This window comes from Aotus nancymaae, unplaced genomic scaffold (assembly GCF_030222135.1).
Source record: "Aotus nancymaae isolate 86718 unplaced genomic scaffold, 86718_ANA_hifiasm-v0.15.2.pri h1tg000012l, whole genome shotgun sequence".
In the NCBI taxonomy this organism is placed as follows: domain Eukaryota; kingdom Metazoa; phylum Chordata; class Mammalia; order Primates; family Aotidae; genus Aotus; species Aotus nancymaae.
This window is the reverse complement of record NW_026988423.1, coordinates 21,342,461-21,355,898: the sequence shown is the minus strand read 5'-3', so window position 1 is coordinate 21,355,898 and position 13,438 is coordinate 21,342,461.

Below are 13,438 nucleotides of genomic sequence, written 5' to 3'. Positions count from 1 at the left end.
ACTTCTCATATTCTGTTGGTAAGAACCTAGTTGCAAGGCTCCCTCAAAGCAAAGGAGCCTGAGGAATATAATATGCATCAGGAAGAAGGGATAAATGGATGTCATTGGACACATGTTATCTTTGCCACATTATGCACTTCTCAGACTCCTGAAGAAAGGCTGTCCATCCCCCAGCCATTTAAGAAATATATGGATTTTGAAATAGTTTTGAGAACTGAAAATCCCAAAGGGACTCCATTTTCTAAGTGGAGAGTATCAGCTGGGGTCACTACCAAATTAGGGATGTCTCTTCCCAAACTCTGGCCAGTGATTGTCAAAGAAGGGCTTAGGTAGGGAGATAAAAGGTAAACTGGAATTGTGTCTAGAGTCAGCATTTATGAGATGGAAGTACTTCTAAATAAATTTTATTTAAATAAATAGAATTTTATTAAATATTTATATTAAATTATATTTAATTTATTAATTAGTATTTATAATATAAATTTTATATTAAAATATAATTTAATGTTATATTAAAATTTCATATATATATAAAATTTTATTAAATATTTATATTAAATTATTTAACTTATTAAATAGTATTTATAATATATAAATTTTATATTAAAATATTTAATTTTATATTAAAATTTCATATTTATATAATATAAACTTTTATTAAATATTATATTAAATTATATTTAATGTATTAAAATAATTCTTTATATTAAATATAACATTAAATATTTATTAAATAAATAAAATTTATTTTTACAGTTCAAGTCTTGCTCTGCTGCCTAGGCTGGAGTGCTGTGGCATGCTCACTGCAGCCTCAAACTTGTGGGCTAAGTGATGCTACTGTCTCACCTTCCCAAGGTGGCAGAGGAGGTGTGCAACTCCTAGCCCATTGTCACACCCCTTCTGCACAGCTAGGTTTTGTTTCCATATGGGTTCCAGTTTTAACTTCATTTGACCCCACACTGTTTCTTAGGAACACCTCACTCTAAGAGGCTGAGAGACTTTAGAAATCTGAAATCACTTTTTTTCCCTTAACAAACGAATGTATTATTTATTTTTAAGCAGAGACTGAGGTGTAGGGGAAGCAGCTAGATTCTATTCCAGGTGAGCAATGTGTTTATTTAGTAGGTATTAGTGAACATTTTAAAACTCCATCCCTTCCAATTTATCTGCCTTTAAGTGTGAGAACACAGCACATCTTGTAGGGCAGAGATCCCAAGCCTGTCCGGCCACTAGGTGACTGTCATTTCCTAGGCTGTCTGCTAGAGGGCAGTGTGATATGCCTTTTCTAGGCTGGTGAAAGCAGGGCCCTGGGTCCATACACACTTCATAATAATAGGCCTTAGATCTAGAACATAATCCTGTTTCCAATATGGAAAAGATTTTCAAGAGAGAGACCTTGTATTTAGGTTTTGATCAGACGCTCCCTTACTTGAGCTTTGGAAACCTTTCTCTACATGGAAGATTTTTTTTCCCTTTTAATCAAATCAGACCCTTCTGCTCTCCTTACTTTCTTATGCCTTCTCCACTTTCAAAGCGGGAACCTTATGGTACAATAATTGTATCTGAATACAAAAATAAAACAGACCAGGGATGGTAATGCATTCCTGTAATTCCAGCTACTCAGGAGGTCAAGGTGGAAGGATCACTTAAGCACAGACAGGAGTTCAGGACCAGCCTGGACAATGAAACCCCATCTCAATGAAATAAATAAAATTAAAAAAAATGTAAAAACAAAGAACCACTGAGCAGACACTCTGTCTCAGATAGAATATAATAGTAGTAGTAATAGACTGGAATGACAGTCTGTCCTTCGTATCTGAATGATTAAAATTTGATGCTGTTGATCTTGGCCTTACACAGCTTCACCCTTTCAGAAAACAAGGGCATGTAGGCAATCTTGGTGGTAGGTTGATACTCAGGCGGTACCTGTGAGCCCAACCCATGGGAGGGGACAGAGAGCACTCAGGTGAAAAAGGTGTCAGTCTTTCTCTGCATATCACATCCAGCGCCCTCTGTCAGCAAAGGAATTACAAGGTATGTGACTTTATTCTGTCACATATGAAAATGCAATCTCACGCCTGTAACCCCAGCACTTTGGGAGGCCAAGGCAGGTGGATCACCTGAGGTCAGGAGTTTGAGATCAGCCTTGGCCAACATGGTGAAATCCTGTCTCTACTAAAAATACAAAAAATTAGCCAGGCATGGTTGTGGGTGCCTGTAATCTCAGCTACTCGGGAGGCTGAGGCAGGGAGAATCGCTTGAACCTGGGAGGTGGAGGTTGCAGTGAGCTGAGATCGGGCCACTGTACTTCAGCCTGGGCAACAGAGCGAGACTCCATCTCCAAAAAAAGCAATCTCTAGTGCTTAGTAAACAGGGCCTGTTTTCTTTATTTTCTCTTTCTTTTAGTAGGAGAGGAAATATTTGTGCAAACAGGTTAACTTGCTCAAAATCTCTCTGAGTTGGGAAAGAGTCAGAATTTAAAGAACAGATTCCTCTCCCTGCAGTAGTCACCCCTACCTATCTTTACCCTGGTTGTAAGGTAAGAGGTGAGGGGGCAGTCCAAAGGATTGTTTCCTGCCCAGAGCAGTTCATAGCCTCTGCAAGGAGGTCCATAGCATAGTTGGGGCTAGTTCCCCAGTCTTGGAAGAATTGCTTGCTGGTAGTTTCAGTTTGGAACCTGGCTTTGAAGATCTCAAGTGTGTTAGAAGGGCACTCGCCCTTGACTCTTTTTACCAGGGGCTTGGGAGGTGGTAGACGAGACCTCTGGGAGGAGAGGAATGCCTGCCTGGGAAAATAATTATCATTTTAATTGCTCTCTTTCATTAAGAACTTACTGTGTGTCAAACATATATGTTTAGTGCATACTTAACATTACCTCTGTTGTCAGGGAGAGATCAGTCTGTGACTAGTTGCAGATTAGGGAAAGCCACATTTCTGGGTCTCCCAAGAAAAGGGGGGTTGGGATATCCTGGCAGGATAAACTCCTCCTTGTTGTCCCCCATATACCCTGAAGTAATAGGACCTTCATGCTGATTCCTTGTTGACAGAGAGCTTGGGCACCTTACCCTGGTCACTGTGTCCCTATCAAGCCTGGCAGTGCTGTTCCCACCCAGGATGACCGCCTCCTGCTTTGGCTGGCTCAGCTCTTGATGCAGATAAGCAGTGGGCTCCCAGCCTGGGCAGTTTCCTTTTGTACGAGCTGGATATATTTGCTGCATGGGGGAAAAAATAATGCTGCAGGATGGAGCCATGGGAAGGGGCTTCAGGCAGTATTTAACATCTCCTGGGGCTATTTCCTCCTGGGCTTCCAACTGCTGAAAAGCATCTCCCTTCGCCTGCTTGCCCTAGTGGGAAGTTCAGTTTGTTCAGGGGTCCTTTTGACCTTCCCTTTATTAATGGGGCTTAGTAGAGGAAGCCAGTGGTGGTCCATCTCCTAGTGAGAGGTCATCAAACACTAGTCAGTGTTACCTCCTATCAAGTTACTTAACTTCTCTGAGCCGCAGTTTTCTTATTTGTAAAATCAGGATAATACATTATTTTCTTGCTATTGAGATCTGAAATAAAGTTATCTAGCATAGTGTCTGGCATGTAGTAGGTGCTTAAAAATAGTATCTTCTCTTAAAATAGATACTTAAAGAGCATATCTGCTGCCTCAGTGGCACATGTCCTAGTCTCTATTGAACCCTCTCTTGTCTCATTCCTGGCCTTATCTGCACACCAGGGTCACTGTTCTCTGACTGTGTTTGGAGAGCCAGTGTCTCTTGTTGGCTGGGGTTCAGGGATGTGCTATCTGAAGAAGAGTAGTCCAACAGGTGAGGTCTTCTGTCTCCTGGAGAGGGGATGTCTAGAGTCAGGGGAGAAGTGATTGGCCTCTTCCAGTTATTCTTGCCTATCTCATGGCAGCCTTCTATAAGCCATTGTCCCCTGTAAGTGGTGTCCAGATAGGACACAGTTTGAATTTATTTGAAGCTGGGTACATGAGAACTAGTGGTGGGGATGGGGTGGGGTGGGGAGTTCTCTGCATTTAACATTTAAGGGCATGTCGCTTAAAGTGACATCAAAAGCAGTTTTCACCGGCATTTCATGTTTGTTTGGTTTTTTCTTTTGGCTTTGAGGGTAGTGCTGGTTGGGGGCAGGGTGGCTTACGATGAAGATGGTCAATGGTGGACTCCTGCCCAGGTGGGTGGAACTCCATATAGGAAAACATATTACCCCCGGGCTTGGTGCGGTTGCCATGGTATCCGTGTCTCCTAAGGGGCAGGAAAAAGAACAGTCTCTAGGAGCACAAGAGGAATAGAATTGAGTAAGGGATTTTGTTCTCTCTCTGCTTCCAAAGCTGCAAGGCTGTATCCGTGAGACCTTGAGGAGGCCCCTCCAGTTCCTCAGTGGGAGGGAAAAAGGTTGGCCCTCTGCACTAGCTGTGCTTTGACAGAAGTAAAACTCTTGACTTAGCCTTCAAAGTTCAAGGTGGGATATTGCGAGAGGATGGGCAGCTTTTCGGCTTGTTAAGAAAGTCACGTTTTTGGCCTGTATGAAGTGGAGGAGGCAGAGTGGGGTGAGGTGTGTGGAAGTCCTGTGAGATGGAGAAAACAGGCTGCCAAGGGCCATTTTACTTGTGGTTGACGAGGAGAGGCTGTGGTCATAACGGGGAGCAGGTAGTGAGAACTCTGTGGGGAGGGCTCTGTCTGAACCACTGAGGTTTGAGCAGGGCCCAGGACAGGAAGCATCCTGTGTTCTCTGCCTATCTGCCCTGCATTAGAGGGAGGGAAGCAGAGAGCAGGAGCTCTGGGGACAGGGAAGGGAGCGAGAGGGCTTTTGGGGTATTAATCACTTGAATAATGTACATAGCGCCCATTAGGTCATTTCTTATCATTCACCCCCTCCACCCTCTCACCCTTCCAAGTCTCCATTGTCTCTCATTCCACACTCTACGTCCATGTGTACACATTATTATTATTATTTTTTGAGATGGTGTCCTGCTCAGTCACCCAGGCTGGAGTTAAATGATGCGATCTTGGCTCACTGCATCCTTTACCTCCCAGGTTCAAGCAATTCTCTTGCCTCAGGCTCCTGAATAGCTGGGATTACAGGCAACACTACCATGCCTGGCTATTTTTTTTCCTATGTATTTTTAGTAGAGATGGGGTTTTGCCATGTTGACCAGGCTGGTCTTGAACTCCTGACCTCAGGTGATCCATCCACCTTGGCCTCCCAAAGTGCTGGGATTACAGATATGAGCCACCATGCCTAGCATGTACACATTATTTAGCCCCCACTTACAAGTGAGGACATGCAATATATGTTTTTCTGTGTCTGACTTGTTTCACTTAAGATAATGGCTTCCAGTCTGCTGCAGAAGACCATGATTCCATTCTTTTTTAAGGGCCAAATTGTATTCCATTGTGTATATATACTATATTTTCTTTATCCAATCATCCATTGATGGCCACTTAGGTTGAGGTTGATTCCGTATATATATATATTTTTTGCTATTATGAACAGTGCTGATAGACATATGAGCACACGCAGGTTTAATGGCTTTCATGGACGTATCTCCTAAAGGGCCTCTTCCCTCTCCTCTACCCCAAGTTCAACAGCAGAACCAAGCATGGCAACCTGTGCCAGAGGCTGACACCAGATGGGGAGGCAGGAGGAAAAGGGTGCAGGACTCTAGGAGGGCACGGAGGTGGTCTGTGGAGAGGGTCTAGAGGGAAGCCTGTATTTTACCTTGGAGTGTAGTCTCAAAGTGGGTTCTGAGAGTCATAGGGAGAGTTGAGGGACAGACTGAATAGGCAGAGGAATGGTTCCTAAATTTCTGCCGTCCTGCAGTGGTAGATTGGTGTGGGTTGGTATGCGTCACGTGAACCTGGAGCAAGGACAGATGGAACCGTCTCCGGGATTCATCGTGATCTAAGGACTGACAGGAAGATATTTCCCTCTTCACTGGACTGCCTTCTTATGTTCAGGAAGTAGAGTCATAGTTATGTTGCCTTTAGAAGAAAGCTGTTGGGCCCATCTAACTTTTATTTTTCCAGTTTCTTCAACCATCCTTTTTAATGCATGATTTTGAGTCTCACACTGACTTCTCTGAACTCATTCCAGTTGTTGGAGTGAGCTGGGCCATCATGCTCAAAGTGTGCTGGTCAGAGTACAATAGGTATCACTTCCCTGGGTGTAGACATTATGTATGGGTGTGTATGTTTGTGTGCATATATACTGTAACTTCAAACTTCTGGGCTCAGGGATCCTTCTTACTTCAGCCTCCTGAGTAGCTGGGACTACGGGTCTGCACTACCGTGCCTGGCTAAATTTTAAATTTTTTGTAGAGACAGGATCTCGCTATGTTGCCCAGGCTGGTCAGGAACTCCTGGGCTCAAGTGATCCTCCTGCCTCAGCCTCCCAAAGTATTTGGATTACAGTCAAGAACCACTGCACTCAGCTAGATATTCTATTTTATTTTACTGCTTAAGTTTTTTAGTGGTTTGAGAAGTGGAAATGTAATAGAAGAAAGCATAGAGGAGAGCAGCTCCTTGCGAAAGAGAGAGAGATATCCGAGAAAAGCCTATTCTATTTTAATCAGTGTATAAAAATTGAATTTGCTTTCTTTTTTTTTCTTTTTCTTTCTTTCTTTTTTTTCTTTTTTGAGACAGAGTTTCACTCTTATCGCCCAGACTGGAGTGCAATCATGCGACCTCAGCTCACAGCAACCTCCACCTCCCAGATTCAAGCCATTCTCCTGCCTCAGCCTCTCTAGTAGCTGGGATTACAGGCACCTGCCACCATGCCCGGCTAATTTTTGTCTTTTTTAGTAGAGATGAGGTTTCTACATGTTGACCAGGCTGGTCTCGAACTCCTGACGTTGGGTGATCCACCAGCCTCAGCCTCCCAAAATGCTGGGATTACAGTCATGAGCCACTGTGTCCCGCCTGGATTACTTTTCATGGTGACCAATCACACCACAGACTCCCCCTGCCCTAACTACTGTCAGAAGCTCCTGTGTCTCCTTTACACATATCATGAGAGAGGAGATGGAGCCATGCTGCACCCATCTCTTATTTGTGCACTTGGTGTTTGGACTCAGTATTGTTGCCTTTAGCCTCTAGAAATCCTGCCTTCTTGTTCTTTTTTTTCTGTTTTTTTTTTTGAGACAGAGTCTCACTCCGTCACCAGGCACCAGGCTGGAGTGCACTGGCGTGCCCTCGGCTCACCGCAACCTCCGCCTCCCGGGTTCAAGCAGTTCTCCTTCCTCAGCCTCCCAAGTAGCTGGGACTACAGGTGTGCGCCGCCACGCCCAGCTAATTTTTTTTTAGTAGAGACGGGGTTTCACCATGTTGGCCAGGATAGTCTCGATCTCTTGACCTCATGATCCACCTGCCTCGGCCTCCCAAAGTGCTGGGATTACAGGCGTGAGCCACCGCGTCCGGACCTTCTTGTTCCTTTATGCTTTTTCAGCATGAAAGTGGTAGGATGCTGAGCCTTGTCCTGGTTTTTCTTGGTGTAGGAGAGGAGGATACTGGAATGGGGGTTACTTGGGCCCAGTTATGCTCCTGAGGCTCAGATGAGCCCGGCCAACATGGCCTCATGCTGGAGAGGACTTAGCTTCTGAGTCAATTTGATATGAATTAAAGAGAAAGTGTGGGCTGAGTACAGTGGCTCATGCCTGTAATCCTAGCACTTTGGGAGGCCAGTGTGGGCAGATTGCTTGAGCCCAGGAGTTTGAGACTAGCCTGGGTGACATAATGAGACCTTGTCTCTATAAAAAATTAAAAAATTAGCTGGGCATGGTGGCAGCCACCTGGAGTCCCAGCTACTTGAGAGGCTGAGGTGGAAGGATCACTCAAGTCTGGGAGGTCGAGGCTGCAGGGACCTGAGATTGAGCTACTGCACTCCAGCCAGGGTGACAGAGTGAGACTCTGTCTCAAAAAAAAAAAAAAAAAAAAAAAAAATTGTTGGCAAAGACAAAGTTACTATTGAAGCACTCATCTGAGGAGCTAGGAGCACCCCAGGCTTTGTGGCAGGGGCTAGAAGGGCCCTGACTGCCCAGTTATACTTAAGAACTCAGAACTGGAACTCTTGCTACTGTGCCCAGGGCAGGATCTGCTTCCCAATTCAGCCATTCTCTGAGTTTTCATGGCACTTTGAGGACAGCATTTATCATACTATTTTGTGCGTTGGAAGTTCCTATGGCCGGGAACTGTTTCTTATTCATTTTCAAATCCCTAGCTCCTAACCCAAGGCATGACACCCCAGAACTAATAGCTATCATTTATTAAGTACCGACTGAGGCACTAAAAACAGGTACTCTCCATATATTAATCTCACAGTGGCCCAAGAAGGTTAATGCTAATATTTCCATTTTGTAGGTGAGAAAACTGAGGCTAAGGACCACAGACCTACCAAAGCCTCTGCTCTTTCTTTGAATGAATGAGTGAGTCTGGAGTGATTGCTCTGAGTGAGAGTAGGCCAGAGTGGGTTCAGGTCATTCAGTAGCCCCCACACAGCTTGTTCATGAAGGTCTTTAATCAGCTATGCTAATTGATTGTCATGTCTGCAATATCAGATGCATGCTTAATTAGCACATGAACTCTCCTGTCAGATATTCCTGGAGGGGCTCTGCCAGCCAACCCAGGCCCAACCACAGGAGTCTGCTGCTTTCATGGAAACAGGGTGAGGAAGCATGATGATCCCAGTATTGACAGGGAGACTGAGGACAGGAACATCCTCCAGGGTCGTGTGGGAAGCAGATTTAGGATGAAGCCGGGTCTACAGGATATGTCCAATCTCCTCTGCCTGGAGGCCCTTGGTTCATTGACCTCTTCCCTACAGACTCTATTTTATTATTTATTTATTATGTTTTTTGAGACGGAGTCTCGTTCTGTCGCCCAGGCTGGAGTGCAATGGCTTGATCTCAGTTCACTGCAACCTCTGCCTCTTGGGTTCAAGCAATTCTCCTGCCTCAGCCTCCCAAGTAGCTGGAATTATAGGCACGTGCCACCATGCCTGGCTAATTTTTTGTATTTTTAGTAGAGACCGGGTTTCACCATGCTGGCCAGGCTGGTCTGGAACTCCTGACATCTTGATCAGCCCGCCTTGGCCTCCCAAAGTGCTGGGATTACAGGCGTGAGCCACCGTGCCCGGCCTCCCTGTAGCCTCTGGACTTTGCACTGTACCTGCCCAAACACCACTCTTTGAGGCCTCTGTGCTCTTTTGCTTTTCTCCAGGCTCCTGCTTCTGTCCTGGTCTTCCTCTCCCTAGCAAATCCTTACTCATCCTTCAGAGCCCAGCTCAAATGCCACTTCCTTTGCGGAGTTCTTCCTGGCCCCCGTGCTACCTGCAGAGTAGCAGAATCAAATGCTTCCTTTTCAGGCTGACTCCTATAGTACTTGTACATACCTGACTCTAATGTGAGTCTCTTCAAATTACAGTGTTTGTGATGTGTTTTTCTCTCCCTTCCAGACTTAGGGCTTATTCAAGGCAGAGACCACGGTTTGCAGCATGCAGCACAAACTCAGCCTTTACAAGACACTCAGTAAATTTAATTTGTTGAATTAAACTGAATGCTAGGTTGAGGTTCCACTGCAGGTAAGAACTGGGCAAGTGTGAACTTCCAGAACTCGGCAGCTATTTTATTAAAGATGTGCAAATGTAGGTAGGGCATCTTTGAAATCTCAAGGATTCTGTGATCCTTGTTTTTCCTTTTCACCATAATCCTCTCCTATATGTGGGAAAGGGGATAAAATCCCAGTTTGGCCCCAGCCTGGGGAGAATCTTAGCATTAGGCTTGCGGGCCATGGTAGAGGGAGGCATGGGACTGAGGCCTCAAGGCCGTCAAGCAGACTCCAAGCTGCCTGAGTGCAGGATGTGACCTCCCCCCGCCTCCTGTGCATCTGGCCACTGCTTAGCCTGGAGTGACTGGGGACTGGGGACTCAGGACTGGGCAGCCATGCAGGAAAACCCATCTGCACCAGCCTGGGGCTCTGTCTTCTCACTACCTCATGAGGCCCCGTGGAGTGTGGATTGTTGCTGCTATCCTGGTCCCCCAAATGCTACAACTGCTGACTTCTCATGTAAATAGTATACATTTGTTTATTACTTTGCCTTTAATTTGCGTTAACTTCTCTGAATGACAGAAATGTAGAAATTCCCTGATTTCTCTGACCTCACTTCCACACCACAAAAAACAGTGGTCCTTATACCTTTGTACTCAGGAACTCCCAGTCCAGGTGGGCAGAGAAAAGGGGTTTCTGAGGAGCTTTGCATCAACCAGGCACCAGACCAGGAGGAAGGGATCCAGGAATCTCACAACCCTGGAGCCCACTGCTCTGGTTTATCTTCCTTGTCTCTCAGGGTTGTAGGGTGTGAGGGCACCGCGGCTTGTGAAATGCCTTACTGATTTTGTAATTCAGGCTAGGGAGTCATTTGGAGAAAAGCAGATGAAGAGTAGGGCAAAGGGGAAAGAGGGGCTTTGTGACTTATCTGGGCTTTGCAGAAGGGCAAGGCAAGCTGGATGAGGCTGCCCAGATGCAATGAGGATGGACCGATGCAGACTGCTCGGTGTGGCCACCTGCTGGACACATGGTGTCATAGCGTTCTGCTCCCTTCCTGCTTCCTACCCTCCAGCTGCGTCTGGTCTTCTTTCTTTCTTGATTCTGTTCCTTCCACCTAGCTCCTCCCTACCCCACCCACAATACCTGCTTTCCCTCTTCCCTCAGGTGTGACTACCAAGATGCATCTGCCCTGGCCCAGGGTGGGGGACTCTGAATTTCCTCCTGTGGTGATGACTGAAAGGGAGTAATCACTTCTAGTTGAGGCCAGAGAGGCTTTTCATCTCCATGCTCAGTTTCTCCACCTTCTCTCTTCACTTGCTGGGACCCTGCGCTTGGCTGGGACCCTGCGCTTGGCTGCGATTAGAGGCCATTGAATTTATTGTCCAAACTGGGATGCTTCTGAGAGTGAAGAGTGTGTGCGCTTGCTATTAGTAATTATGCAGAGACAACAGGTGTAGACCAGAATTGTCCCCGGCCAGCCGGGACTCACGGTAAGTAAGCACAGTTCCAGGGGTTCCCCAGCCTCTTCTTCCCAGCATCAGGTGTGGAAGGCTAAGGTGGCCAGCAGAGGCTGCTGCGGCACTTGCTATGTGCCTCACCACCTAAAAAGCTCCTTGTGGCATGCTGGGGCTGTGGTGGGTGAAGCTGGTTGTCGTACAGGGCTAAGGTGCCCTGAGTAGTGATTGTACCAGAGAGTGAAGCTTTGCTCATCTGGGCCTGGTATACAATGGGATAAGAAAGCTGCCTGCTCCCTCTAGCTTGGGTTGCGGACACAGCCCAAAGCCCTCTGGCCTAGTTTCTCAGAAACTCCCCTTCATCCTGGATTGGACTGTGCCTTCCCGAATTCTCACAGTTCTTGTTCCTGCTCCTTCAGACAAAGACTGGGCAGACAAGTTCCTAGCACTGCCGGCTCTGAAACTGGCGCCTTTCTGGCTGGATTGTTGGCCTTCTTGGATACACTGGCAGGAGGGCTCATGGGTCGGCCCAAGGGTGCCCTGGCCAGACAGGACCCAAGGAATGTCTGACAACTTCTCTGCCGGACTTGCAGGGGGGAATTCAGACCAGCCTTGGCGTCCTGTGAAGGAGAAGTGCTCCTAGAATCTTCTAGCCATGCCTCTTCCCACCCAATTCTAACTCTGGCAGAAAGACCTCATTTCTTCCTTCTTCCCCATGTGGGAGACTTTCCCTCTCTTGATCCCCCACGCAGTTGGGAGACCTTGATCCTTGTGATAGGAAGGGGCTGCTGTACTGGGATGGGGTTCCTCTGCTCCCCTGGCCAGGGGAAGCATGGCCTGCTGAGCTGGAGTCTGGCCCCCCAGAGCTGTCATGGCCTTACCTGTGGTTGCTTGCTCCCATCAGCTCCTTGCTCCCATCTTCTCTCCCTGCTCACCCGTAGGGAGAGGCCAGTATCAGGCTCTGTAGGCTACTGTCTGGTGATCATACTGTGGCAAAGGGAGGTGCCTCATGCAGGCTGTGGGAGAGCTGCCCTGCCCAAGCAGAGAATTCTGGAGCAGCAATGGGTATCCCAGGCAGCCACAGGGATTGCCATGGCAACACGTGAGGCAGCAGCAGCAAGGGGGGCTGGATGGAGCAGGCCCTCTTCTGGGCTGGAGCTGAATTCCTGGGGTGGTCAGAAGAGGGCTGGAGGACAAGAAGGAGATCCATAAACCCACAGCTGCCCCTGACAGAGGGCAGTGTGCCCTTGCTCGTGGCCCCTTGTCAGAAGAAATCCCACACTCCCTGGGACATGTGTGCTAGGCGTCCAGCCTGGGCAGGAGGCCTGCTGGTGTGTGGAGAGGGTAGGGGAATCAAGCTTACTGCAATTTGTTTTCTCAGTACATCTGAAGCACAGACACGGGTTTTAGGCTGCTCAGCTGCTTCTCTACCTGAGTGACTCTGAGCCATCAAAGTTAACCTAGACTAGTAACCGGGGATCAATTACTGACCTGTAATATGCTTTCTAACTTCCCATTGCAAAAAGCAGCCTATTTGGGCAAAAAAAAAAAAATAAATGAAAGTGTTTTTCTTGATCTCTGGTGCCACCGAGCCAGCGTGATTCCCTCCCTCCCCGGTTGCCTTTGCCCACTCCTCACTCATTACCTCTACTCAATTAGCCAAGGCTGGGTTAACCCCTCAACAGCCGGGATTTGGGTGAGAGGCGATTGCTGTCACCTTCTCCAAGCATGCCCTCCTCCCAGCACTTTCTCGGGAGCGCAGAGCAGGCCAAGCCCAGTGCCTGCCAACCTCCTCCCCACCCTCTCTCTCACTGCCAAATCTGACTTTGATTAGCGTGTGGAGGGGGAAGAAAGCAGGAAAATAGAATATTAAAATCTTAATTCAATTTAAAACACTGTCATTCACAGGCATGCCAAACAGTGAGATGACTAATTATTATGCAAATGAGGCAGATAGAAAAGTGATTAATAATTGCACAAATTAAAAATTATTGTAAACATCCTGTGACGAGTGATAAGTCCGATGGAGAGGCGAGAGCGGTGGGCCGGGGAGGCCATGTAGGAGCTGGCTCCTGCATCCTTATTTCCTCATTAGGGGGATTTAATTAGTGCCTGATGATGGGGCTCAGTGCTGCCAGGGGTGGAGGAGTTGGTGGCCAGGGCCCTGGGCGGTCTGGGCTGGATCTTTGGTCCCTCTCTAGTTCCTCCTCATTGCTCTGTGGCTGGGGCTGGATCTGGCTGTGCAGGAGGAGGGGTGGGTTGGGGTTGGGGAAAGACTGGCCATGGAGGGGTGGGTGCCGTGCAAAGTTTCTCTGTTGCCTTCCGCTGGCCTTTTGCCAGCTGTGACCTCTGTCATTTAAGACCTCAGGTGTGGGCTGGGGGTGATGGTGAAGAGGCTCCTGGGTGGGAAACTGTGGGCACATCCCGATTCAGCCA